The following is a 16355-nucleotide window of genomic DNA, read 5'->3' on the forward strand; positions in this document are numbered from 1 at the left end:
CTGAGAAACCAATTTCAAACGAGAGTGAAATACACAAATATAAAATTGCAAAATTATTAGAAATTTGATGAACTACACAATTTAGTATCAAATAAAAAAAATATTAAACTCTCTTCATACAATTGCGGACACAGAAATGACTTAAAAATGTAAAACGGGCCAACTAATCTCTCTTTCGGTTTTTGTAATTTTTGTAATAACAGCTAGAAAAAAAATGGCAATAAATCAAAATAATTTATTGAACACGTATTGCTGGGATTATTGTTTCAGAAAATCGACACCAAAAATAAATTTCAACTAAAACTGTCAAAGTTTAGTTTCAAATTCAATCATGATGACAATAAAGCATAGCTTACATTCACATCTTTTGAACTGACATAAATTTGATGTCCAAAATTATGAGTCCGCAACAATATGAAGATAAATTAACGTTTTTTTTTCATGCAAACATCCTCAAAAAGTTATTGGGTAACCACAAATGATCTCCTTAACATAAGCTAAAAATAATAAGCAGTGATTATCACATCAGGGTTGTGCTTTGTTATTAGCACAGTGTGGTGTATTTCGAAAAGCGCACCAAATCTGACATTACGTTGTATCGAGTGAATCACACTTTCAAACTTTCTATCACTTCGTCTCTTCGCCGCGCGAAGTATAGGTCTTCTCTATTTGATCGAAATAAAAAAATCTCCCCATGTGAATGTAAAAGAAATTTTTGCAGCCGACGGCACCGGAATTGAAAATGCAAGAGCGGTCATGGGCTACAAGAGGTTTCTTTTTATCACGCGTTGTATGAGATTTGATGATAAAAATAACAAAGAAAAACTATTAATTTAAAAAAAGGAGCATGCCGTAAAATTTACGACAAGCGCTCGCTCAAAAAAAGGCGCGCCCGCTCGAAGGTTAAACTTAATTAGTGGTTGCATGTCAACGCAAATATATTAGCTTAAATAAAAGTACTGGAAGAAAGTTGTATGTTTTATTTAATTATTTGTTGTAAGCACTTGATAGTTCAAAAAAAAATGCTTTTTGCTAAAAATTAAAGCTATGTCATTATTTAACTGAATGCCCATTAATAAAGTAATATTTATAAACAACAAAATCGATTTGAAACATTCAAAATCTAAAATCGTTTTTTCTCAGATTATGTAAATAGCAACATGCAACCTTGTAATATTAGGGTGACCATATGTTGATCATTTCAATCATAGGATCCCTATCATAGGTGTGCAAAATTCGAAACCTAGTATGCAAAATTATGCTATTATTTATACCAGGTGAATAAAAAGTATGGAACCAAACGTTTTTTGCTTAAACAATTTATTTTTTGAAAAAACTAATTGATGAGTGCTAAAGTACTATAAAAATATGATGATTTAACAAGAATAAAATTTTTCAAAATTTCCTTTTATTTTTGAGTTCTACAAAAAAATTAATTTTTTTAAATGGCAACCCACTATAAAATCATTTTTCTCACAAAAGCTATACTCTAAGGATTACAACTATCTGCTTTATTTTTAATTTTTTCAAAAAAAATTTTTCACATAAATTGCAATTTTGACAAAAAAAATCGCATAACTCAAAAACAAAGCAAAATAATTAATCATTTTTACGCTATTTGTTTGAGAACTGCTGCTTAGCTACAACAATGGGAAGTAGTATCATTACCTTGTGTTTCACCATAAATTATAATCACAACAACCAACTTATTGTTTTAATATTTTGACATAGATGTTCATAAATTTGGACAAATATTAAGAAAAACGATTCAAACCTATTGGAAACCAACCATTCGCTGAATGAGATTAAACAGAAGATCTTCGAATTTTGATAAAAACTAAAGCAAAAGCAAATCAAATGATGACAGTGTCAAAACTATGAAGTCACTTTTCTCTTTCATTGTCATGGATACGATTTTTTTTATCTGTTGCAACAATACAATTTTATCTGAACAAGGAAATAATTCCAGTGACCCTCAAACCGTGTACCAATATTTTGGAGTTAAATAACATTCTTGATAATAACAATTGTGTGAGTTTTTTTCTCGGTTACAGTATTTCTGTACTCTTCTATTACTAGGTCAATTTTCATCTCCAAGACTGTAAACACCCTGTATTACTTTAATTTATATTAATTATTATTTTCCGGAGGCAAATGATTAAAAATAAAACCGGTTCCATACTTTATATTCACCCTGTATTTAAAAATTCTTAAGTGGGGGTGTTAACTTCACTGACCCGTCGAATCCTGCAAGCTTAGCAACCCACATTATTGACGAAAAAAAAAACACTTAAGTGACGATGACGATGATACACAGCTAATTCCAAAGTATTCGGTTGCAAATTCTTTGAATATCTAAAATTTATATTTGCAGAATAATAAAAATATTACGACATTTTTAATAAGGTTGAATCGTTTTTGAAAATCAAAATAAACAACCCCTGACTCAATCGCAAATCACTCAATATTTTGTTTCTAAATAAAATATTAAATCAATACATATTAAAGTATCTTATTTATTATAATAAACTCTTTCAACATTACTGTATCTTTTATTTAAGTTCGATAACTCGAAGTCTTGATATTTCGAACTATTTTTAGTGGCAGATGACGGTTCGAATTATGGAAGTTTGACTGTATTTATGTTTTTTTAGCTAATATTTTTATATCATTAATTATTTTTCGTCATTAGTAAATTAATAATATTTAATACGTCTACCATTTATTTTTGCATAAAAAGACATCCTGAAATTGCATTGCTGCGACTCAAATTATAAATTATCGAAGCCACCGTCCCAACCAATGTCTTCGAACCCCTACTGGAAACCAGTCCCAGCAAATCCACCGGCAGCCCCCATGAATCAATGACAACTACCAAAATGTAAGTTTTGTTCCGGTTATTATTTACATTATCATTTTAATTTTTGCTTTTATTCTTAACCAGAAATTTAGTTTCTTCACAATAGCTGAGAAATCTGAAATAATTTACCTACTATTTGAGCGCATGGTAATTTCCGTTTTGAAGTAAATAAAAAATACACTTACCTTATTCCTGCCGCCTCGTCTATGGTAGGTACATCTTATAACCATTCATGCAATCTTCTGAACATTTCAGTAACAATATCAGGGACTTCAGACAGTAGATTTGAACACAGCCAACCACGTGGTTGTGACACAAAATAACACATAAATTGAGTTCTCATAGCATATGATCGCACAAAAATTAACTGACACTACACTATAGGTCGGTGAATATCACGAAAAAACAATCACTACCTCCGAAACACTTCAACTTTAATAAAATCACAAGTTTTAACAGCGGTACATAACCTCAAAGTTTCTAAAGCAAAGCACCTCGGTGAAGGTGAAGACGTTTCTCTTGCATTCAGTTCAACGTTCGCCCCCGAGACATTTTAATCGTTTTAATACTAACCGAATCACGAATCCACCATACAATATAAAATTTACAGACGGGTCACATAAAAGGACCGTTAACGTAACGGCCATTTTGCTATTGCAACTAGAGATGGGCACCTCGGTGAAGTTAGAATAGCAAGATTTATCTTGCTGGCCAGACTGAAATTACAGTCGACCAAAAATTTGTTGCTCGCGTCGCGTTGTGGCATTTCCCCCACCACTCTCGTTTCGTGCAGCCAGGTTCACACTCGAAAAATTATTGGAATTTTATTAAAATAAAGCATAATATTTTACAAAACATGGAAAAATAAGCATTTTCAATTGCAAATGACTATTGTAGATAGTTTTTTAACGTTTCCAATGTAATTCTGTCATGAATAACAATTTCAATGAATTATATTGGTGCAACTGTGCGATTCAAGGTCAAATGTATTTCACTTATGCATTGTTAACTTTATTTGTTTCAAGTGTTACAATGGCCTTTAGGGCTGTAATGAATTTTTTTCGTTTTCTCAAAATTTGTTTATAATACAAACTTTATTTTTTTCAAGTGTCATCCCGTGTATAGATTTTTTCATTTTTGCAGAAAATGAAGCTTATTATAAGGGCATTTGACTGTAAAAAAATGGTGAGGTTACAACGGCTTTTTAAGGCTGTAATGAATTTTTTTCGTTTTCTCAAAATTTGTTAATAATACAAACTTTATTGGTTTCAAGTGTCATCCCGTGTATCGATTTTTTTCATTTTTTCAGAAAATGAAGCTTGTTATAAGGGCATTTGACTGTAAGAAAATGGTGGAGTTACAATGGCTTTATAGGGCTGTAATGAATTTTTTTCGTTTTCTCAAAATTTGTTAAAAATACAAACTTTATTTGTTTCAAGTGTCATCCCGTGTATCGATTTTTTTCATTTTTGCAGAAAATGAAGTTTATTATAAGGGCATTTGACTGTAAAAAAATGGTGAGGTTACAATGGTTTTTTAGGGCTGTAATGAATTTTATTCCTTTTCTCAAAATTTGTTTATAATACAAACTTTATTTGTTTCAAGTGTCATCCTGTGTATCGATTTTTTTCATTTTTGCAGAAAATGAAGTTTATTATAAGGGCATTTGACTGTAAAAAAATGGTGGGGTTACAATGGCTTTTTAGGGCTGTAATGATTTTTTTCCCTTTTCTCAAAATTTGTTTATGATACAAACTTGGCAAATTTCATTTAGTGTAAAAATTTTATAGGTAAATTAACAGAAAGTATTCATAAAACACATAAAACTGTTACGGACTCATTTATTATCCAAAAAAATTAGAAAAATTTTCAAATTATACCCTATCAATAATTAGTAAGGTATATGGAATATCGCCAGTTTTAATTAATTTGAAGTGGCGATTTATCAAGTGCGCGTGACCGATGCCCCACTCGGTGCAACTGAAAAGTTCTAAAGTCCGTAGAAACATTAGAGCAGTTTTTGAAAGAAAACACAACGTTGATAATCAAGAAGCTGAAAGAGGGTGTAGAGACTGTAGCTCCTTGTACAGTGCGATCAAAAAGTCCTTCTATCAAGTAGGCGTATTAGTTAAAAACGTGTGTCCGTCGCAGTCCGTATACTTATGTCAAAAAATTAATTATAAAATTTGACATTTTATTGTTTTAAAGTGTTTCAATTATTTAAAATGGTCCTAATGAGTGAACAAAATTTTTTTTTTCATAAAATCCTACTACCGCAACGGTAATCGTTTAGAAAACGGAGAATGGAGTTACTCAATACCAGCTTGTATTGCCGATTTTCCAGCAGCATATCCTGAACAAGCCCTAATTCACGATTATAATTATTTATTTAAAACTATTCAATATGTTGTTGAATTATTTAACGAAACTGGGAGCGTGAAACCTCGTCAACTCAGTGGCAGACCTAGTGTGAGATCGGAGGACAACATCAATAATATTCGGAGAATCATAGAAGAATAGGTAAGATAGCAGAAACATGGAAAAAATGTTAAAATTAAAAAAAAAAAAAGTTAAATTTTATCTATAAAAATTTCGAAGTTATGAGGGTTTAAAGTTTACACTTTGACTATATTTATTTCTGTTGGAAAAATAATTTTCTAAGTTTTTTTACTATAGGCTATTAAAAGAGGAAACAAGGAAGCTGTAGCCTAAATTGTAACTCTATTCAATGCTATCTGTGGCTTTTATTGGCAAAATTTTTGTCCCTTCACTAAATAATTGTAAAAAAAAACATATACAATATCATCAGTATCATTATATAGATATAAAAAAAAGTCAAATGTCAAAAACTACATGGCAAATTTTTTTGAAAGATAGAATTTTTTAAACATTTTTTTCATGTTCCTGGTATCTTACCTTACTTGAAAATTTTCTCTGGGGAGCGAGTTCTGGCGCACCTGTATATGCTACATATATTATAAATTTATAATAATTGCTTATTATGTATTTTTTAGACGCTGGCACTAATGATAAGTATATGGTCTACGCTGAGAAATTAAAAGTCCAAGGATGTGAAAATTTTCTAGATGCATTTAAAGTTTTATTTTCACTATTCTATAATTTTAATTGTGTTATCCCAAACAAAGTATCTAATACCTTAGAATTCTTACAACGTTATATTTTCAATATAAATATTGATCAGGGAACCAAGAGTAATAAAAAAAAGTAATTTAAAAATTTATTCTTTCATAAATAAACTACGAAACTTTATATAAAAATATTTGTATATTTACTTGACTTAAGTTAAATCGTTAATTTTTAAGTAGTGATAGAATTGACACGTTAATTTTTTTGTTTATTTGCTAAGCTGTTAGAAGGTAATTTGAATACGCACAAAATAATAGATATTAAAAGTTCAAAAGTTTTAAAATCATAATTGGCGCGCGAAATTATGATTTTAAGATTTAACTTACAACAATTATTATTTTTTCAAACTTTTTTAGACATAAAAATTACCTTTTCTTAAAAATGTCCAGATTTTTTATTTTTGTTTTGTTACAGATATTGTATTTTTTTAATGTAACGTTTAATAGAAGTATTTGTTATTTTTAAATAAACCATTATAACTTTTACTAGAATTTATTTTGATTTTTAGGTTATAACCTATTTTCCTTTTTTGTGGTAAAACAGGTTACACCTCGGCAGCTTGTATTATTAAATATAAAATATATTAAATAAATCATTAAATATAAAATATTATTAAATATAAGGGCAAATCTTTTTCGAATCAAATCACTTTCCATTCAGATTTCAACTTCTTCACTTTGTTTTAGCTTTCTGAACTTTTTTTGAAAATGTTCTCAGCAAATGCTTTCTCATCACTTTCGAGTGACAATTTCATTCATATACATTTCGGCCAATAGCATCTCGTCATTCAACAATGAGTAAGAAATTTCAATCGATAAAATTGATGAAAGCAAAATGTTATCGAATTCACCTAATATTTAGAGCCAATGAGTGAAGGATATTTACGAACAAAATCGAAACCAAGCCAGTTTTCAAGTGATAAAATTTTACGCCATGGTAACAATCTAAACAACTTCTGTCGTTTTAAAAATGAATGAAAACACGCGATTTGGGAATGATCAATTCCACTTGCAAGTTCAATAAGTGTTCACCAAAATAGATCAAGACGAAGGCTTGTATTTGGAAGCAATTCTCTCAGTTCTGCGAAAAAAGAAATTATGAACTGACTGCCGATACTCCAATAAATCGTCTAGCAAAAATGTTACAAGACTGGGCGTTCAGAAAGCTTACGAGGTACCTCATCAACAATACAGTCAGAAACTCATGAAACGTCTGCCAGAAGTGAAAATAACTACATTTCCAGCAAAATTGTTTACAATAAGTGTACATTTAATATTTAGAATAAATAGTTGTAGACTTGAATGTCTAGTTTTAATCATGAAATAGTCCTCCGAATACCATTCGGGGTAAAATTTTGTCTGGCAAAATTTTTCGATTGACTTACTCGAGTTTTTGTTGCCAATTGCTATGCAACAAACTCTCGTACAATCTGAAAATGTTGCCGACAAAATTTTACCACTTATGATATTACTACAGAAAAAAATTATTTTGTAAATTACTACACTTTTTCAAAAAGCTGAATGATAAATGATAAACTAGTAAAGCTGAAGATTCCCATTTTTTAATTTTAAAATATAACTTTTGAAATAAGTATAAAATTGTTAATTCTTTACATAAAGGCGGATTTAGGTAAAGAATTGAAAATTAACACTGATTTGAATATATTCCAGGCAAAAATTTGTCTTTGAGAGTGTTATAAGACATTTTATGTTTATTATCGGGATTCTAATACACAGGGCAGAAAGGTTTCAGGCAAATAACACCCTTAAGGATAAATTTTTGCCTGGGATAAACCCAACTCAGCGGCATAATTAGATCCACCCTACAAATTTAAACCGCACTCGTTGTCTTGGAATATTAGGAATTGTTGTAAAAATTTTATTTCATTGAAAATGAAGCCACAACTCGATTTCTGTAAAAAATGTCACCAAAATCACATAAAATCCTTTACTGTTGATAAATAGTAAACAACCCTTAACTTCTACATTAATTAATTAATAAATTTATTAGTAAATAAAACATTAAATTAATTATTTTGTGAAATGGTGACTTTAGACATCAAAACCTTGAATCAAATCATTTTTTAATTTTAAAGAAACGTTTTAAATATTATTTTATTCCTTTCAAAACAAGTAAAATTTTGTGAAAACTATCGCAGTTCAGGTGAAAATTCTCTCGTTTTGTTTTACATTATCAGGGCGTTTATGTATAAAAAAAACTTACATAAAATTCTTTAGCGCGCAACATGCCTATTTCCAAAAATTGCTATTGCGACCAAAATGAATATAAGAAACGGAGGAGAGACCACGAAGAAACTCTTTTGTATATGGTTGACAGTTGGGGTTCTCCACACAATGAGTTTACAATGGATTAAACCTCTGTCTGGGTACCGGGATGTCCATGTTAGGATAGCTAATTTTTATGAGAAGTGGATAGACCGGTATTTAGATCACGATTTTTTTTATCATTTCCGCATGACAAAAGCCATAAAAAATTACATAGGGAAATTAGTATTCATTTGGCTGAAAATAAATATATTGGGGGACATATGCCAATACCAGTGACAAAGTCACTCTTAATAACTTTATGGTATTTGGCCAAAAGCGACACAATAATTTCAACGGCAGATCGTTTTAATGTCGCCAAATCCAAAGCATGTACCTGCATTATAGTTATTATTGAAGCGATTAATAACTTAAGGGGTAAATTTATTATATGAGGAAGAATGCCAATTGCTAAGTAAGCAATTCGAAGAACGGAATAGATTTTCAGGTAGGTACAGTATTGTTTTTACACAATTTTACATTTTACGCAATAGTGGAAAAAGTAAAGTACTCATATTATCTGATTAAAAATGATGGTATTTCAGGTAGGTATCATTGGAATAATTGATGTGTGTCATATCGAATGCAAACTGCCAGTTCAGCACCAGGCAAGTTATCAGGATCAAAAGTTTCGCCACTAGATTACACTTCAGGGGGTGGTTACTTGGAGTCGATTGTTTACGAATACTTCCGTGGGTTATCCAGGGTCTATCCATGATGCAAGAGTATGTAACAGTTTTCAGTATATAAAATATACATATATGGGCATTTCTCTGTAAACTGGGCAACTCTTTGTCTCAAGCCGATATAATATAAAAAGTATAGGTTATTATGTATTTCCTAGTTAACTTCAAATCTATCTAAGCTCAGTGCAGTGCAGTATCCCTTTAAATTAATTTTATTATATCGAAAACGTTTTTATAATGATCAAAAAACAGTCCCCTGTCGTGTCACCTGTACAATATAGTTGGCTCAAGTTAAATTAATTATAACAATAACTTCAAGAACCAATCAAATTATTTGATTAATTGAACAATATTACATGATTGTTAATGGGACTTGTTTATTTTTTATTAATATTTGTTTACAAATTTAAAATATTAAATTAAAGTTTGTTTCAGCATTTTATAAACAGTACCCCTGTCTATATTTTAAATTACGCACCACGTAGTCTACAGCTTAAACTATTGCGTTAATGCGTGTAACGTAACGTAAACGACTTGAAATTTTCACGGTTGCTGCCAAAAGCGCCCCGACGCTACTTTGTTTAGTGTTGCACGAGAGTCGTTCCCTGAAATCCGCGTTGCACTCTGACAGCTGACAGTCCTCTGGTAAGAATTATTTTCATTTCTTTTTATCTATTTCATTTACATGTTAGAAAATTTATTTTGTTATAATAGATAAATATTAGTTGTGTACAGCAAATTAACATAACTTAATTATATTTTGAGCTACCTTCTAATGAAATCAAATTAAACAGAAATTAAACAGTCCCCTGCACCATAACGGGACAGGGGACTGTTTACGATTGCAGGGGACTGTCTTTATATATGTTTGTTGTTGTTTTAGATATTGTTTGAGCATAGCACTAAGAAAAAAAAAATTAAAAAAAAATATTTTACAAAAAAAAGAAAAGAAAATGAGCGAAAGAGATACCTAGGAGCGCATCAAAAACGATCCGCAAAAAAGGAAAACACTTAGGGAGAAAGAACGTCTTAAATATCTTAAAAAAAAAGAAAAGGGCACTAGGAAGCTTGTTAAAGACATGACTCCACGAGAACACCGAGAAGCAAAAAACAAGTGGAGAGTACTGCAAAAAGTCCCGCAATGAGAAAAAAGTATTAAGAAATGTAACAAACTCGGAAGTATCAACTCAACTAGCAATACCTAAAGTTGTAATTCGAAAAAAAAAATATTGAAAAGATGTTGAGATATAAAATAAAAAAGAAAAAAGATGAAGAAATTAAAGACCTGAAGAAAAAACTATTGAAATACAAGAAACGCCTGTCGAGATTAAAGAATAATGAAAATGCTAAGCCTAAATATACATTGAAAACAAGGTTACACAAATTGGCAGATACTCCAGAATCTAAGAAAGATCTAGTTAAAAAGGCACTATTTGGTGAGGTATTAAAGGAGCAATTAAAAGAGAATTTTTCCGAGATGAAAACAATAAAAGAAAAAAAGACTTTTAACCAAAGTAATAACAGGAAAGCACGTTGATAAGTGTAAATTATGGCGAATGAAAGACACAGGGGTGATAACTTATAAGAGAGTGAAAAATGCAAAAAAATCTCGTGGACTGGTTAAAAAAAACAAAGTTTCAAATGAATGTGCTAGAGCTGTTGTGGATTTTTATGAGGATGATTCTAACAGTAGACTAGGTGCAGGAAAAAAATAATTTATTTCTAGAAAACAAGTATGGAAACAAAAACGATACAGATGAAGAAGACAGTAAATCTCCGATAATAAATGTCAAACATTTAGATTCGATCAAGAGGATGTAGCAGATATAACAATGGATCAGGTGATAAAAAAACTCCCTAATCGAAATATGCTTTTAAAACGGAATAGAGTATTCTACAAATTTGATTCACCTGTAAATGTTTTTCAAAAACGATAAGCTCTAATTTAAGTATCCCTTGATTTTATTTTTTCTTTAACTATTCGTGCTTTATTTATGTGATAACTACTTTTCTTTAATTACAATAACTGGTTCAATTCTAAAAATAAAAAAGATTTTGCTACTAAAACACTGTTTTTCATTTAAATAAACAGTCTCCTGCCTTAGGTAACAGTCCCCTGTAACGATGTTTCAGAAAATGCTCAATATTTCCTAAGATAATGAAAATATTAATGGTTTATCTGCTGTTTATTATTAACCAGGTAGATACCTATTCCCTTAGTAAGATTTTTTTGATATATAAGAACAAAAGTGGTATAGACACTTTCTTAGACCGAGTTGTCCAGTTTACAGAGAAGCGCCCATATACAATTTATACACAAATGCGTTTGTAGGTTTTGAAGGGGTCCGCCATTGGACAAGCGATGTATGGAAAACAAGAAAATCTCTTTTATAATGATGATGTATTCCATATCATTGGCGATGCGGCGTATCCATGTAAAACCTGGCTTTTAACGCCTTATAGGTAAGACACCGAAATTTATATGTTTGGTTTTACTGTTTTATCATTAAGCTGTTATTTTAAACGTATTGTATGATATTCGCAAATAAACATGTTTTGATTACAGACAAACTGGAAGGCTCACACAACAACAAGCCAAATACAACAAACAATTGAGTAGCGTACGTGTGGTTGTGGAACATGTATTTGGTCTCCTAAAAGGACGATGGAGAATTTGTAGATATGTTAATGTGTTCTATTAAAAAAGTTATTGACATTGTGTCCGCTTGTTGTGTGCTCCATAATTTTTGTTTGTAATGGGGACGACTTTGACGCTAATCCAGAAGAAGGAGCACCATGGGATAAGCGCGATGCTGTTGTAGAGTTGGACTTTGAGGGAATGGAAAAAAGAAGAAGAATTTGTGATAATTTACATTAAGTATTAAACGGTTTCGCTTGTGAATTATGTGCGATTGTTTTTTTTTTGTTTTATATTTGTTTTATCAAAATAACTGTCGTATTTTTGACCTAATACCATCAATACAAAAACAAATGTAATTTATAATATTTGTATAAAAACATTCAATAAATGCTAAATTATTCCGTATCGTCTGTTGGCGTTGAAACCCCTGCTTCCTTCTCCACAGCCACCACCAAATGCTGGAGCAGCGTTTAGCGATGTCAACTCCGGGGACAATAAGCTGTCCACTATATAGGGTGGATTAACTTTGTGCGCCGGTCCCAAAATTACATGCATTTTTGTATAATGAGGAGGGGGCGCAGGACGTTCTTCCCCCGTCGTCTTGACATGCCTGACAAAGGTAATATAACTTTTCTGCAGATTCTGGAATTTTTGGCGGACTTTATCTCCGCGAGCCTTCCCAACTCCCACATTAAACCCAGCATCTGCCATTTCTTTGGCAAAACGTCGCCATAGCCCGGATTTAAGGGTTCTACGGTCATCAAATTTGTCCGCGTACTTGGCCCGCAACGTGAGCATATACTCTGTGGCTTCATAATCGTGGCAACTTTCTTTACCTCTTACGGTCCATAAGGGTGTGGGGTCGTTCGTTGAATATTATAAAAATAAGTTTGTGCATTAAAAACAGAAATATTGCTTTCTATCTTCCACCAATAGTAGTTCATCCTCCGTTTCTTCCGTAATTGCTTCCATAATCGGTAGAGAGTCCGGGACGCGGATCACCGTAAGGTGCGACAAGTCATTTGGGGTGATACCATTAGCCCCAAGTTTGTTGGACATGATCATCCTGGTGATGATATCCAGGGCGTACTCATCATCTTTTATAAAAATAAATGTACAGACAAGGAAAAAAATGTGCACAGTGTGGCACATTTGGTTGTGTTACACAATTTTAAAGAATATTTTTTGAATTGTCAACTTTTAAAAAATTAAGTTAATAACTTTCCTTGTTTCATATTTTCAGTCATTTGAGCATTAAACGACTTGCCGTTTATTATAAACTTGACATTATGCCAGTCTCCTTCTGTAACACATTTTATTTCAAAATTAATATACCTATAGCAGTATTCTTTTAGTTTTTCTCGTTTATCGTAAAACTGTGTCAAATAACACAATGCCATGCGCTACTACACCTTTTTCAACTGTATTTCAGAAAAGGTAAAGTATATTTCAGAAAAAGGTTAATTGCAATTCAGATTACTAAACTGTATTTTAGAAAACATAAAATGTAATTCAGAATCGTAAGTTGTTTTTCAGAAGACGTTAAATGTAAATAATTCAGATTTGTCAGTTGTATTTCAGAAAGTGGTAATTGTATTTTAGATTAGTAACTTGTATTTGAGAAAGCGTTAATAGTAATTCAGAATGCGTCACTTGTAATTCAGAAATAAGATTTTGGGCTTAAAAATTAATATTGCAAGGTACAACAGAAAAAAAAAAGAATTCTACTTGACACTATTTTGTCAACAAACTGTTTTACAACTCGCATAAAAAAGAATTACCGATTCTAAGTGAAATGAACTTCAAGGACAACTGTGGAGTTTGCCGAATCTCGATGTCGAGAAACTCAGTTACACCATTATTACCCTGCCGACATCTTTTTCACACAAAGTGTGTCCAACCTTTGGTAAATGAGTCATGTCCAATTTGCAGACTGGTTTTTAATGGACAAGAATTGATTGCAGGGAAAACGTAGGTACAAACGATATTTCGGCCAAGATCGAAAAAGGATTGTGGCTTGTGCTAACAGGGGTGACGATTGGGTTGCCCTTGCCGAAACACTTGAGAATTAGAGAAAATGAGGAGAAATAGAACGAATATAGAAAAAAAGGCTAAAGAAACGATTACAAAAAGAAGTTTGCTAAGAGAAAACGAAACGCTAGCAAAAACCATGAGACAGAAAGAAAGAGAAAGGAAAAGGATACGAGTATACAGACTGAAGCAGACAAAACTAAAACAGAGAAACAGTAGTTTGAATACAGGATATAAATGCAAACAAACATTAGGAAAGGCAGTGAAAAAAGTAAAACGGATGCTGCCTGAGAGTCCTAATAAAAGAAAAATCGTAATAAAGCATTTGGCATTAAAAACAATGCTTGAATTATTGTTTTCGTAAAGAAAATTATAAGAGTACTGCAAGATAAATTTAAAGAGATTAACAAGATTACATTTTTTTCTGACGGATGTGCGGCACAATTTAAGAATAAATATACTCTTTCAAACTTATGCTTTTTTCCGACTGATTTCGGCATCTCCACGGAATGGAATCTCTGTGCCACGTCACATGGAATAGGAGGTCTAGTTAAAAGATTGGTTTGGTTGGAAGTAAAGAAAATCGGAAATAAATAGTGCGTATGACTTTTACCAATGTGCCAAGACTAAAGTAACTAATGTGCATGTAATGTTAATGACCAAAAGCGAAATAGAAAAGATTAAAGAAATGTTGTATGGCAGATGGCAAAAAGTATCCAGAATCCCTCAGGTTCAATCAAAACACTGTTTTAAGGCCGAAAGTCCGCATCGTTTAATCATCAAACGTACTTTTGAATCATCAGCAGATGTATCTAGCATTCTCACTTAGCCTAAGTTTCTATGACATTTGTCAGTTATCGTTGATGTTTTGTAAGTCTTTTGATTCTCGGTTTCAATGGTTAATAAAATTATTTTCTAAATATGAACCCTAAAATTAAGTTATGTCCCATCCGTTATCCAATCTAAAAATACAGACATTTTTTCTATGGTTACAATGCTCATGATTATAGTATTCCGCATTCGGATAGCATTCAAAAATTAACATGCAAAAGTATCAATGTCCGTTTATATGCCAAATTGCAGAATTTAAAAGAAAAACCCAATATTGCTAAATCATACAATTTTTTCTTGTCCCGTCCGTTATCAGTCTTTTTTATTTACTATTAATATGAAGTGAAGCTAATAGAAAAATAGTGCTGTGGTTTCAAGTTCTAGTAACTATAAGCTAACTACGTATTCGTATAAATTGGAATTTAGGATGACAGTATATCCGTTATTGTGGAATGGCTGAATAATCAGTTACCGATTTATATACAGGGTGTTTCACATAATTTTACAAGGCCTGCGCCTGTAAGATGCATTCAATAATACATATTCCGATACGAACTCGATTACAAACCTTGAAAAATTGGATAATCTTCTCTAGTTTGTTCATCCTATCAAAAATTACAACTTTTTTAGTTAGTTATTGATTAAGGTAGATAAACTACAATCATATTCATGCCGTCCCTTGATAGAACAAATGAAATTTGTTTCTGGAAAACTGCAGTTTATGACTATTAATGAAACAGTGATTGTTTGACAGTTTGACAACTACAAAACAGTCCAAAGAAAACTAGAGTGAAGAAACACAGCCCCATTTGTTCCATGAAGGAGAATTAACAACAATTAAAGAGGTTGTATATAACTTCTATCTAATTGAAAAAAGGAGACCAACGTTAAGAGGTATAAATAAATAAAATAAATTTAATTTTTACATTAATTAAATGTTTATTTATAGCTGTCCATCAAAAAGTGCAAGAAGTCCTAGGCACTGATTTCTCAATTTCAACTTTACATAAAATGTTAAAAATCATGGGATTTCAATAGAAAAAAACAACTGATAAGAGAAGTGTGCTGATAGAATCAGACGATATTCGTCTTAAACGAATTGATTATGTTCGGAAAATTACTAAATTTCGCGAGAAATGTTATTGAAATCCGTTAAGAAACTTTAAACGGTGATAGAACTCATCAAAACAAATTACTCTATTTACCATTTTTTCGAAAACTCAAATTTATACTTACATTTATTTTCACCGTATTCCGTGTCATCGAGTCGTTTATGGATGGCACGGTATGCAAAAAAGTAAATACGGCAAAAACCCAGGCAGATAGGTCTTGCAAAAACTTACTGACACAATTTAGTCACGTCTTTCACCTGCATGCGGCCGTGTTTACAATTTATTGGCAAGTAAATTTCCCGTAATTATCGTCAAAAATGGTGCAGTACACTAATCCGGAGTTAACAGACATGGTGCTGATCTACGGGGAAGCTTTATCAAATGCTGCTGGAGAGATTTCGCGGTCGCCAAGTTCAAATCTAGAAAATCGGTGGATAGGGCGTAATGGACCAGCTCGTTCACCGGACTTAAATTCTTGTGACCATTTAAAACAGATTGTGTATGAGACTCCAGTTAACATCGTCGAAGAATTAACTGTTCGTGTGAATATACTGCCGAGTCAATTCGACGAAATTCCGACATGTTGGTGAGAACTAAAGCTTCTATATGGCTCGATCGAAGGGCACAAGCATACATCGATAACGGAGGGCGTCATTTCTAACATTTAATTTGAAGGTTAGTGCCCTTGATCAAGTGTAGTGCGTAACTTGGAATGTCACTCTC

At 31.8% G+C, this 16355-nt stretch overlaps 2 long non-coding RNA genes across 2 annotated transcripts; one reads left to right on the top strand and one right to left on the bottom strand.

Annotated features, from left to right (window-relative positions):
• Nucleotides 1-2193: 2193 nt before the first annotated feature.
• Nucleotides 2194-3550, bottom strand: LOC123008982. The gene is made up of 2 exons (XR_006412998.1): nt 3046-3550; nt 2194-2975 (listed from the first exon to the last, which is right to left on the bottom strand). It is a non-coding gene; the product is annotated as an uncharacterized LOC123008982 (long non-coding RNA).
• Nucleotides 3551-9610: 6060 nt separating this feature from the next.
• On the top strand, nt 9611-11649 carry LOC123009018. The gene is made up of 3 exons (XR_006413000.1): nt 9611-9662; nt 11350-11480; nt 11584-11649. It is a non-coding gene; the product is annotated as an uncharacterized LOC123009018 (long non-coding RNA).
• The last annotated feature ends 4706 nt before the right edge of the window (nt 11650-16355 follow it).

This window comes from Tribolium madens, unplaced genomic scaffold (assembly GCF_015345945.1).
Source record: "Tribolium madens isolate multiple individuals breed KSU strain unplaced genomic scaffold, Tmad_KSU_1.1 Scaffold_71;HRSCAF=194;Tcas5.2_LG6, whole genome shotgun sequence".
NCBI lineage: Eukaryota > Metazoa > Arthropoda > Insecta > Coleoptera > Tenebrionidae > Tribolium > Tribolium madens.